The sequence below is a fragment of the Chiloscyllium plagiosum genome, unplaced genomic scaffold (assembly GCF_037043375.1).
Source record: "Chiloscyllium plagiosum isolate Xiang-an unplaced genomic scaffold, Cpla_swu_hap1 HiC_scaffold_44, whole genome shotgun sequence".
In the NCBI taxonomy this organism is placed as follows: Eukaryota; Metazoa; Chordata; class Chondrichthyes; order Orectolobiformes; family Hemiscylliidae; genus Chiloscyllium; species Chiloscyllium plagiosum.
The window spans coordinates 44274208-44287147 of record NW_028270182.1 but is presented as its reverse complement, the minus strand read 5'-3'; the positions used below and the strand labels follow the sequence as shown (position 1 = coordinate 44287147).

At 45.8% G+C, this 12940-nt stretch overlaps 1 non-coding gene across 1 annotated transcript; it reads left to right on the top strand.

Moving 5' to 3' along the window:
* The first annotated feature begins 11879 nt into the window (after positions 1-11879).
* trnas-gcu (transfer RNA serine (anticodon GCU)) lies at positions 11880-11961 on the top strand. The gene has a single exon. It is a non-coding gene; the product is annotated as a tRNA-Ser (tRNA).
* The last annotated feature ends 979 nt before the right edge of the window (positions 11962-12940 follow it).

Sequence of the window (12940 nt, the reverse complement as noted above, 5' to 3'; positions counted from 1 at the left end):
CGAAAGTATTAGATTTATCTCTTTGTAGAGTTTGACTGTTGTCAGTAAACCTGGTAAAGGATCTGGGCAAGTAGTTTTGCCGTTGCGAGGAACAAAGGGTCAAACTGGAATAAGTTTGAGTCTTGACGCAGGATTTTTTAAGCGGAGATAAAAGTGTACTAAATAGATTCACTCCCCTTTCCCTTGATTATGATCAAATTTTCAAGACAACACATGGCAATGATAATGATGTTTTACATCGACAGACCAAATCTTGCTCACTGGAAGCACCACAGTATTACAGATCAGGAGAGCGGGGGAGGTGATGATCCTTGTGGAAACCTGAGACTGTGAGAGAATTAGTCCCACACTGTTTGTCACACTTTTCTCATAAACCAGTTCGTCAGCAGACTGAGCTGACAGACTTCAATTCAATGCAGAGCGAAACCAAACAGCTCAGTGCATTCACAGTATATAATATTTCATGTTGAATGAATTGCTGCACCTTCCAACTCCACTAGCTCTTCTTATAATTAACATTTGCTGTTGCAGGAGTCATGCAATTGTTTTCACATGAATGTTAACGAATTCAGGAACGTTTCCATTTTGCATCCCCATCCAGGCAGCCCAGAATGACTGTCGCTGTTTAATTCTCCCTGTGTCTGCGTGGGTCTCCTCCGGGTGCTCCGGTTTCCTCCCACAGTCCAAACATGTGCAGGTTAGGTAAATTGGCTGTGTTAAATTGCCCGAAGTGTTAGGGGCAGGGGTAAATGTAGCGGAATGGGTCTGGGTGGATTGCGCTTCAGCGGGTCGGTGTGGACTTGTTGGGCTGAAGGGCCTGTTTCCAAACTGTAAGTAATCTAATCGAATCTAATCCAATCTAATTCACTCCTTGTCTGCCTGCACTCGCTTTTCAAATATTCTTGCATCAGCTCCTAAAATGATTCTATTTCTGAAAATTCATCTCCGAATTCAATAACTCTCAGAATAAAAATTGCCTACTCCAAACTTCTTTATCGTGCCCCGATGGGTTTGAAATTCTAACCTTTCGGTTCCACTCACCTAAACGAGGAAATTTCCCTCGTATTTACTCTTAACAACTTCACATCAGATGGATAACTTCTTTTCGGACACAACTCAGTCTTTCCTGATTTCGCCCGCATTATTCCTTATCTATGCCACCATCCCATTAACCCCCCTCTTTTCGTTTCTCGTGCATTTATCTCACAGTACACCTCATTTCCATCGTTTTTAACGACATTGTATCATGGCCGTGTTATTCCTAACGTCTTTATAGTCCAGTAAATACTGCCCGTGTCTATCATCATGTCTTTATATCCCTGTATATTTCAACCTGAGAAAGGATGCTGGGTCTAATTTAATGCATGAAAACTCACCATTAAGCTGTGCAATCCTATTACCGACATAGGAAAGGTGGAAGCAATTTCAATTACAGCTGAATGGATTGTTTGCAACAGAATCGTGTCAAATCCCAGTCACATACTTGACTGTTGTTCTTATAGTTATTTCTTCTCTACGAGAGCTGAAGTAACACAGTGAGGGATCAATTACTATTGGCAGACACACACAAGGGGACATACGAAATGCTGAAGTTGTGAGATCAGAGCAGTTTGTATTGACATACCATTCACTGTTCGAATATCAGTCTTAGGAATTATACAAAGAGCGATTTTGAACGAAATTTGAGCAGGGAAGTTTACTGCATGATGTAACACCATATTGTGTGGTTACTTTAGTTGTTCACCTCATTTGTGTGTTTTGCCTCTTTGGGGATTTTGAAGTTATTCCCGCTATACAAACGTTCCGTGCTTTTGCACCATTATACAAAAGATGCTGTACAATAACACCCAACGCTGTTTGCACAGATATTGACCCCTGGAAACAGCACTGTGCATTCTCCTCGAGACTGGAAAATAATTTGCTGCATTCCCGCTCTTATTGGTCTTTTCATTACATCGGCTTCTGTTCTTCACGGAATCCGATTAAGCAGATCTTGTCACTGAGTCATTTGTGTTCAGATCATGTGAGCAGAATATCACAGTCCATAACCCAGAAGTCAGACCATACTCAGGGAACGGTCCTCTGCTCTTGATCATTTCATGAACACCAGGAAGAAATATCTATGCTCTTCAAAATTTACTAACCTGTTTTTCAGAAGCAAGGTAAACAGTTCCAGGTTTCTGCTTTTGTTGTCACACGGACCAAGGTTGTAAATGCTGGAACCAATTGTGACTGTCCGCTCTCCCATATCCATTTTCTCCCCATGTGTTAAGATGATGGTCTGAATCGGATTCTTCTAAAAAGAATACTTTTATTATTGATTTCTGGTTTATGGGCCCACTAGGCTCCCGCTAGGCCTCTGTATAGCGCACTGACAACAGCAGTTTCCAGCCATCTTCAGCTTTTTTGTAGCAAGTACCTTCGAGGATGACATCAAAAGATGTTCGCTGTGACTGTGTGACACTCTAGCAATGGAGACAGCACTATCAATGGAGGCAGCTCAGTCCTCTGGGATGGGATAATTTCTGCAGTGTGTGCTGCGGATCAGATACCGTGCACTTTATAATTCAGATCATACAGAGTGAGAGCGCTCGAAAAGGCCAATTGGTCACTCGTACCTGCGTCAGCTCGGGAGTTATAAAATATGGGTTAAAGCAGAAACTAGGGATTTGATCAGGTTTCAAGTGTTTAAGTGAGACAGGAAGCAGAAAAAGATAGACCGTGAAGCGATTGGGATCTGACTACAGGAGCAGCAAATAGGTTGTACATCGCAGAGGAGAGCTTTGAAGTATTGAATTCTGGTTGATGGGCTGATCATGCTTTCACTTGGCCACACTTCAGCAGAAAATAATATGTCAATGTCTCTTGGAATTGTGATGTCATAGGCAAATATCACCGTTACACTGCTGTAAGTTCCCTTTTCCAATGTGACGACAGTCTGTATGTAAAATAGCTTAAATATTTAATCCTTTCTCATAAACAAGTCCATTCCATCTCATTGTGTTGTATTGTCTTATTTCCAGTTTACCTGTTTTTGTGCCTGCACTGAAGTTGATTTGCTCCTTCTGCATGTCTTTTCCAGTCTGGGTGATATGATGCAGTCGTACTGATCCACCCACCGTCTGACAGAATTTTCCACTTCACTTCAGCATGCCCTAACTTCGCTATCGGATACCATTCCCGTTGTTTAAGTGTTACGCGCTCATCTCAGATCCAACCTACCCTCACCCAAAATAAATGCAAAACTCAGTCCCACTGTGATCACTGCAATCCGGTAAATCTTCACTCCGAAGTCATTGATTATTCCTAGGAGAAAGTTGGGACTGCAGATGCTGGAGATCAGAGTCGGGGGTGTGGTGCTGGAAAAGCACAGCAGGTCAGTCAGCATTCGAGGAACAGGAGAATCTACGTTTCAGTCATCAACCCTTCAACAGGAATAATGCTTGTGAGTCGGGACTGAGAGATAAATGTTAGGGTTGTGGGGTTTGGGGGATGAAGCTGGGAAAGCGATAGTTGGATGAAGATGAGGGAGAAGATGATAGTTCAGAAGGAGCAGAGTTGGAATGGGTCCAGAGCGCGGTTTCAAGTTTGAGGCTTGGAACTTGGGGGAAGGGAAATGAGGAAACTGTTCAAATTGAGACTTATCCTGTGCGATGAAAGAGTCCCAAGGTGGAATATTTGGCGTTCCTCCACTAGGCATTGGGTGGTTGTGGTTTGGTGGTGAACGAGGCCCAGGACCTTTACGTCTTTGACGGAATGGGAGGAGGAGTTGAAGTGTTCAATCACGGGATGGTGAAGTTGATGGCTGCGAGTGTCCAAGAGATGTTCTCTGAAATGATCTGCAATAAGGTGTCCTGTCTCCCTGATGCAGAGGAGACAACACTAGGTGCAACGAATGCAGTAGATGACATTGCAAGCGGTATAGGTGAATTTCTAACATATGTGGAAGGATCCCTTGGGGCCTTGGACGGAGATGAGTGAAGTGGTGTGGGCGCTCGTGTTACCCTTACACTTCCTGTGGTGGTAGGGAAAGATTCCAGTAGTGGGGTGTGGACTTATTTGGGGTTGTAGACCTGACGAGGGTTTCGTGGAGAGAATGGTCTTTTCAGAATGCTGATAGGGATGAGGAGGGAAATATATATCTGATGGTGGGGTGTGTTTGGAGATGGCAGAAGTGGTGGAGTCTGATGTGTTTTATGCGGAGGTTGGTGGGGTTAAAGTTGAGGACCAAGGGTTTCTGTCCTTGTTGCGGGAGGGGTAGGGTTGAAGGGCGGTGGTGAGTGAAGTGGATGAGATGCCCTGGAGGGCATCGTCAACCACGTGGGAAGGGCATTTGCGATTATGGAAGAGGGAGACCAATTGGGACATTCTGAGGTGGAATTGGTCATCCTGGGAAAAGATGTGGTGGAGGCAGAGGAATTGGGAATAAGGGATTGTTTTTTTACACGAGGCTAGGTGGAAGGAGGTGTAGTATTGATAGCTGTGGGAGTTGGTGGGTTTGTAGTATATGTCTGCCATTAGTGATTCGCTGGAGACGGTGATGGACAAGTCCATGAACGGGAGGGAATTTGACAAGATGATCCAGGTAAAGTTGAGGTCGAGGTGAAAGATGCTGGTAAAGTTGCTGAACTGTTCAACCTCCTCTTGGGAGCACGAAGTGGCGCCACTGCATTTATCAATGTAGTGGTGGAACAAGTGGAGAGATGTGCCAGTGTAACTGCGAAAGATGGACAATTCCCGATATCTAACAAGCAGGCAGGCATAGCTAGGTCACATGCGGGTACCCTTTTATCCTTTGGTTTGGAGGAATTGGGAGAATTGGACGATAAAGTTGTTGAGGGTGAGGACCAATTCAGCCAGATGGATGAGGGTGCCGATGGAAGGATACTAGTTGGGATGGGGTGAGATGAAGAAACAGAGGGCTTTGAGACTTTCATCATGGCAGATGGATGTGTACAGGGACTGGTTGTCCAAGGTGAAGATGACCGTTGGGGGCCAGGGAAACAAAAGCCTGGGAGGAGATGAAATGCACAGCTGGTATCACAAACGTAGATGTGAATTTCCTGAACTGGGGAGACAGGAAGGTGTTGAGGTAGGAAGAGATGAATCGTGTCGAACAGGCGCAGGCTGAGACAACAGGTCTTAGGAAGGAGGTAGAATCGGGAAGTGCAGGGTTCATGGACAATGAGGTTGGAGGCTGTGGGTGGGAGATTCCCCAGAGGTGATGAGATTGTGATTGTCTGGGAGATGATGGGAGGTGTGATTGTAATAGGGGGCAGTATAAAGAGGTGCCAGAGAGTTGGCACATGGCTTCAGCAGTGTACCTCAGGCCGTCTCACAAGCCTCATTCCTGATGAAGGGCTTATGCCCGAAATGTCGATTTTCCTGCTCCTCGGGTGCTGGCTGACTCGCGCAACATCTGCCAATCTCAAACAAAAAGAGAAATTGCTGTACAATCTCAGCAAATCTGGCAGCATCTGCGCAGATGAATCACAGTTAACGTTTCAGATCAATGCGCCGTCATCTAACCTCTCTACAGTCAGCCCTGACTCAGCTGAGGACAACACTCTCTCAGGATTGCAAAGGACCCACTCTGTACTACATCCTCAGGAGAATTCACACTCTCAGCAAATAGTATTTCAACTCCATCTCAAACATCAAAAACTGTAAGTACAACAAACTTTTATCTACCCACCTCCATAACCAGCGCTCCTCAAACATTCCAGAAAAATCCCCCAGCCTCTGCAACTGCTCGGACGCCATTAGCCATGTGGCTGGTGCAGCAGCCACCCCGACGCTGATTGATGATGTCACTTCTGCCCTCATCATGGCCATTTCCAAAACCACTTCCGTCCCTCACAATTCCTCATGCATCACACGTGACATCACTTCCGCCCCTCACATCATCGCTGATGGCACGCGCTCTTTGACTTCCGCCACCCCAACTGCCGTGTCTTCCACCACTTCCACCCCCCACAACATCGCTCACCTGCATTCTGCTGACACGCCCCCCACAGATACCACTGTCACCATCCCCGCCCCCCAGAACCCTGAGGGGAACACTACCCCTGCTCATGACTCCACCCCATTCCCCCCCACCATCACATCTACTCCAGTTACTGCCTCCGCCCCCACTCCCAGCTCCACACACACACCAGGTAGTAGCTCCCAGCCCTTCCGAGTTTTCACCATCCATCCAGACCTTCCCCTCACTGAGGACGAACGATCAGTCCTCAGCAAAGGAATCGCCTTCATCCCCCTCCATCCATGCATCAATGAATTTAATAGAGCCGTGACGTCGAACCCTTCTTTTTCCGCCTCCGCCTCCGAACTTGCTTTGACACTCAGGACTCCAGCCCACCTTCCGAGGACTGCTTCACCCACATCCAACACAATGCATCCACCTGGACACCCCGCGCAGGCCTATTACCTGCCCTCGACCTCTTCATTTTCAACTGCCACTGGGACATTAACCGCCTCAACCTGTCGACCTCCCTCCCCCACTCCAACCTCTCACCCTCACAACACGCAGCCCTCCAATAACCCCTGCTCCAATCCCAACCTCACCATCAAGCCAGCAGATATAGGGGGCGCGCAGTGGTAGTCTGGCGCACTGACCTCTACACCGCTGAAACCAAATGCCAACTCGAGGCCACCTCTTCCTACTGCCCCCTCGAACATGAGCCCACCTCCATAACCAAACCATCGTCTCACAGACCATACAGAACTTCATAACCTCAGGAGGTCTCCCACCCACAGCTTTCAACCTCATTGTCTGGGAACACCGCACTGCCCGGTTCTACCTCCTTCCCAAGATCCACATGCCTGACCGCCCTGGCTGACCCATTGTCTCAGCATGCTCCTGCCTCACTGAACTCAGCTCTACCTGCCTCGAAACTATCTCCCCAGTCCAGGATCTCCCCACATACTCACGCCCTCCACCTCCTACAAGACTTCCGTTTCCCCGGTCACCAACGCCTCATCTTCACCATGGATATCCATTCTGCACCTCCATCCGCCATGACCAGGGTCTCCAAGCCCTCAGTTTCTTCCTCACCTGACGTCCCCAACAATACCCTTCCACCGACACTCTCATTCGTTTGGCTGAACTGGTCCTCACACTTAACAATTTCTCCTTTGAATCCTCCCACTTCCTACAGATCAAAGGGGTAGCCATGGGCACACGTATGGGCCCCAGCCATGCTTGTCTCTTTGTTGGCTACGTAGAACAGTCGCTCTTCCGTCATTACACCGGCACCACTCCCCACCTCTTCATCCGCTACATCGATGACTGCTTTGGCGCCACCTCGTGCTCCCGCGAGGAGGTGAGCAATTCATCAACTTCACTAACACATTCCTCCCTGACCTTAAATTTACCTGGACCATCTCTGACACCTCCCTTCCCTTCCTGGACCTCTCCATTTCCATTAATGACGACCGACTTGACACTGACAATTTTTACAAACCCACCGACTCCCAGAGCTACCTTGATTACAACTCTTCCCACACTACCTCTTGCAAAAATGCCATGCCGTATTCCTAATTCCTCCGCCTAAGCCGAATCTGCTCCCAGGAGGATCAGTTCCACCACAGAACACACCAGATGGCCTACTTCTTTTGAGACTGCAATTTCCCTTCCCACGTGGTTAAAGCTACCCTCCAACGCATCTCGTCTACATCCCGCACCGCTGCCCTCAGACCCCCACCCCTCCAACCGTAACAAGGACAGAACGCCCCTGGTGCTCACCTTCCACCGCACCAACCCTCACATAAACCAAATCATCCGCCGACATTTCTGCCACCTCCCAAAAGACCCCACCACCAGGGTTTTACTTCCCTCCCCACCCCTTTCCGCCTTCCTCAAAGACCATTCACTCCGTGACTACCTGGTCAGGTCCACGCCCCCCTACAACCCACCCTCCCATCCTGGCACCTTCCCCTGCCACCGCAGGAACTGTAAAACCTGCGCCTACACATCCTCCCTCACCTCTATTCAAGGCACAAAAGGAGCCTTCCACATCCATCAAAGTTTTACCTGCACATCCACTAATATCATTTATTGAATCTGTTGCTCCCGATGCGGTCTCCTCTACATTGGGGAGACTGGATGCCTCCGAGAAGAGCGCTTTAGGGAACATCTCCGGGACACCCACACCAATCAACCCCACCGCCCTGTGGCCCAACATTTCAACTCTCCCTCCCACTCTGCCGACGACATGGAGGTCCTAGGCCCCCTTCACCGCCGCTCCGTCACCACCAGACGCCTGGAGGAAGAACGCCACATCTTCTGCCTCGGAACACTTCAACCCCAGAGCATCAACGTGGACTTCAACAGTTTCCTAATTTCCCCTTCCCCCACCTCACCCCAGTCCCAAACTTCCAGCTCAGCACTGTCCCCGTGACTTGCCCTGATTTTTTCCTACCTGCCTATCTTTTTTTCCACCTATCCACTCCATCCTCCCCCCTCCCCCGACCTATCACTTTCATCCCCTCCCCCACTCTCCTATTGTGCTCTATGCTACTTTCTCCCAATCCCCACCCTCCTCTCGCTTATCTCTCCACTCTTCAGGCTCTCTGCCTTTATTCGTGATGAAGGGCTTTTGCCCGAAACGTCGATTTTACTGTCCCTCGGATGCTTCTTGAACTGCTGTGCTCTTCCACAACCACTAATCCAGTTCAGATCCATTGGTCCGTCCCTCCACAGATCTGTCAGAAATACTGAACTTTTCCAGCAACTTCTGTATTTGTTTGATTTTCAACATCGGCAGTTCTTTCGTTTTTTTTTCTTATATTCTACCTATATGATTTGACTAAAGAGTATGTTGAATATTTTGAATATGACTGCGATAGAACGGCCAGATTTCAAAAGCCCGCTACTGCAACTTGGTTCACGTGACCAATGCATTTTCACTTGATCACTGCGCCCTACAGCTGCACTGCATATACATTAACAAAATTATGGCATTCTCTCGGATTGGTAATCAGGAGCGAGATTGTTTGAATTGTTGAAAAAGTAAGCTATACTGATAAAATACAGCATATTAAATGGGGAATCATAAGGGAAAGAGAGAACAGTGAAAGAAAGCGTTCTGGAAAAATTTAAATGTCATTGCTCAAGATTCAGAAAATGCTAGCCTTCACAAACATACCATAATGTGGAATGTAACTTTCAGGACAAGCAAAGCAAGCAGAATGCAAAATCTTAGTCTGAAAGTTTTGCAACATCAGCTTTAGGTTAGATGAATGCACGCATGGGTTTCAGTGCTGTAATGATCTCAGGACTGTCCTCTGGAAGCATATGAGTACAATTATTCAATGCTCCATGGAGTTTCGAATAAGAGGTGAACGGAATGTCTCCATTCACAAATTAATCATTCAGTAGAACTAAATACAAGGACACATGAAGTGATAACCAAGGTGGGCAAGAACACGGAAATATGATACACAATAGCTACGACAATTTCTATGTGCAAATTGTCGATTTCAGACCCACGGTGGCTTTTGGTAATGATATTTACTGTCCAGAACCAGTCTGCACTGGAATGACTCGAGCCCTACTGTGATGTATTTGAACTTCAGTTACCTTTAGAAATAGCTGACACTCACTCAGATCATGGAGATTTAGAGAAATCATATTTAAAGCAAATAGTTCATCTTGTAACTGTGAAATCTTTAGGTCACCCTCAGTGGGAGCATTGTGTATAATCCTTGTCCTTATTCTCCAGCAAAGACATGTGAAGAGGTTAGGAAGGGCACAGACGCTGCTTACTGAATAGCAAGATATTAGGCTTACTGAGACATAAAAACATCAGAAAGGATAGAAATGATTTCATCCGCATTATGGACAGAATGAAGGAGTTTATTCACGACATGTGGAAATGCTGGACCAGAAACACTCAAGTTTAAAAATAAACAAAAGAGATTTTCTCATAACGTGTGGTTTGAAGTGACTAAATCGGGGAAATTCCGTCTTTCAAGTGAATCAACAACTTTAGTTGGAGCTTCAAAACCATCAGTGAATGATTAAGAAAAGATTGGATGAGAGTTTCTTCCACTCAATCAAGTTGCTGAATTCCTGAATGACTTTCTGGAAATAAAACGTAGATTTATGATTTCATAGTGTTTTAAAAAACACGCGAACAAACATACAAGGAGGGAATTTACCATTGAAAGAAAGGAAAAGTGTGCGTCTGGATTAATTTCAATTTGGTTGTTTACACACACAAAGACATTTCATGAACACGTTCAGCTGAATACAATTGAGTATTAAAAAGTTCCTGGATTTGAAAGATATAGCGTATTATTCAAGGTGAAGCATTGTAAATGGGGCTGATGTCGTAAAATAACTGCAGGCAGAAGTTACATCATAGTGAGTGGCAATTGAATCGTCACTTGGAGACGCAAAACCTACTTTAAAGATTTGACCACATTCACATGACGTTCGGTGTATTTCACGCTTTCTTATATCCACCACCAAGTCTACTCTGTCTTTTTTGTATTTTTAACCTTCTGTACTGCTCTGCAGCACACCATTCCAGCTGAAAGATGCTCAGACGAAAAGTGAATACAATATTCAGACGGTCCTATGCGATCAGTCTATTTTTTTATTATTACAATGGCCATTGCGAGTTTGCAACAAACTCTCCCTCCACACACGTCTCTTCACGTTTTAAGTATTTGCAGTATGTTTGTTGATCAAGGTGTCATTATCCTGAAAAGTTCGTTTCTCAATCCACAAAAACTGGTACTTTCCCATAAACGTGACATTGCTCAATATCACCTTCTATCCGTACCCCTCAACACGACAAATTGAAGCTGCTCCATGTGAGGCTCAAACTTAAAACTTCGGCAGAGCACAGCCCACTACACTGGGACAGAGACATCGTACACTGGTCACCTGCAGCACTGGAGCAACACATTAATGCTTACCTCCACATTCCTGGTTGTACATTAACGGTTGGGAAACTAAGTTTCTCTGATTCCATGGCTGGTCACTGCGATTATACGATTATCTTCACCAGTATTTCTGACCCCGTGTGAGGCAAATGGTGAGCTACTCATTGCAAAGATGTAAAAATGTACAACTTCAACTTTTGCCTTCACTAAACCATGAGCCTTTTATTTTGGTTTTCATCTGTAGAAATCTTAAAACCTTCATCTGGAACAGACTCAATAACAGATCTCCATTGTAACTCTGGCATCAAATTCCAAAGTGTAAACCCCCTTTGAATTCTGCCACCGCAGTCCACTGTTTGGGAAGTTTTCTTGTTCAGGGGAATGCACTTGCCAGTGTGTCAACTGCTGCTCCCAGCATTCCCTCTGGCACTGCACTCATTTTCCTTCTGACACTTGCTCACTCTGTTGCTGTGATCATACAGTGACTTGGTGTCACACAGCCAGGAAAATGATACAGATCAAGGGTTTTGCATTGTTGAATTCAATTGTCAGTTTAGCCTTATTTAGGATTTTGAAATTGTTTATTGTGTACACAGGTGCGTGTCAAAAATATCTGAGTGGAAGAAAGGTGTTCCGAATAATGACATTGAGCACTATGCACTCTCCTCCAGTCTGGAAAGCAATTCCTCACAGACAACTTTTACACCTCCTGCTGTCACGGGCTCTTCATTCCGTTGACTTCAAATCTTCACAGAATTCAACAGACCATGTGACATCGTCATTTCTTCATTTTTGTTCAGATAACTGTGAGCAGGGTGTCACAGTGGGAGTCTGTTTGCCCCAAAACTCAGATGTAAGACGATACTCTTGGAACCGTCTTGTACTATTTATCATTTCACCAATACCAAGGAGAAATATCTGCTTTTCAGCATAAATTACGCAATTCACTTATTCATGATGTCATATGTGCCCTTGGTATATGTGACGAGGTGGCCGAGAGGTTAAGGCGATGGACTGCTAATCCATTGTGTTCTGCACGCGTGGGTTCGAATCCCACTCTCGTCGCTGTTACCAACAATTTTCAATGTTGCTATCTTCGGATGATCACAGCTGTCCAATGGTCTTTTTATATGCGTCGACGCTATAATAAAATCTCAAAGAATAATTTGAGTCTGTTGCCTAAACTACATTGAAATGTAGATTGAATTGGGACAATGAAAAGGGACGCGATTGTCTTTTCCAACTCAAATTGCTGTGAACTTTTATCGTATGAAAGAGATCCAGTAGAACCAAATAACGAGAGATGTGAAGTGCATTTTGATGCATGCGATTCTTAATGAGTGTTATGGCAGATGAAATCTGTAGCAGGTTGGGTAGAAGTGATTCATCTTGGTGAAAAGAGCACAGAGAGACAGCACGAAACAATAGAGATATTTCAAAAGTGGTAGGGGCTGGGTGTAGGGGCACTCGAGAACTGGCTGTAAATGCACAGTAGAGAATTGCCGATGTGGGTGCCGTGCATGGGCATGGGCAGACTTACATATTGGTCTCATCCTTTCCCCTTGCTCTCGCCATTGATGAATGCTGGACATAAGACTAAACGACTAATCGTGAATGGACCCGGACCATAGAACAGGCTGTCACCATAGAACAGAACAGGACTACACACCGCAAAAAAACGGCACTAAAAGAAAAAATGGCCAAACTAACACACAACAAAGAGTACACTACAACACACACCTGGGTTAAAAACCTTTCCCACAGACAGCTCACAGACACGGAAAGAACAATACTGGCCAAGGGACTCAACCACAACCACAGGGACGCCAAGACAGCAGACTTACTAGCAGCACTAGCATGCACACTCAGGAACAATGGACTGACAGAAGAGGCACAACAAACAGTGACACAAATTGTCGTACCTATGATAATAAGGAAAAGACAAACACATAATCTCAACAGCAAGGAGAGGGAAGCACTGAAATCACTAAGAAACGATAAGAACATAATCATACTACCAGCAACTAAAGGCAGAATGACGGTC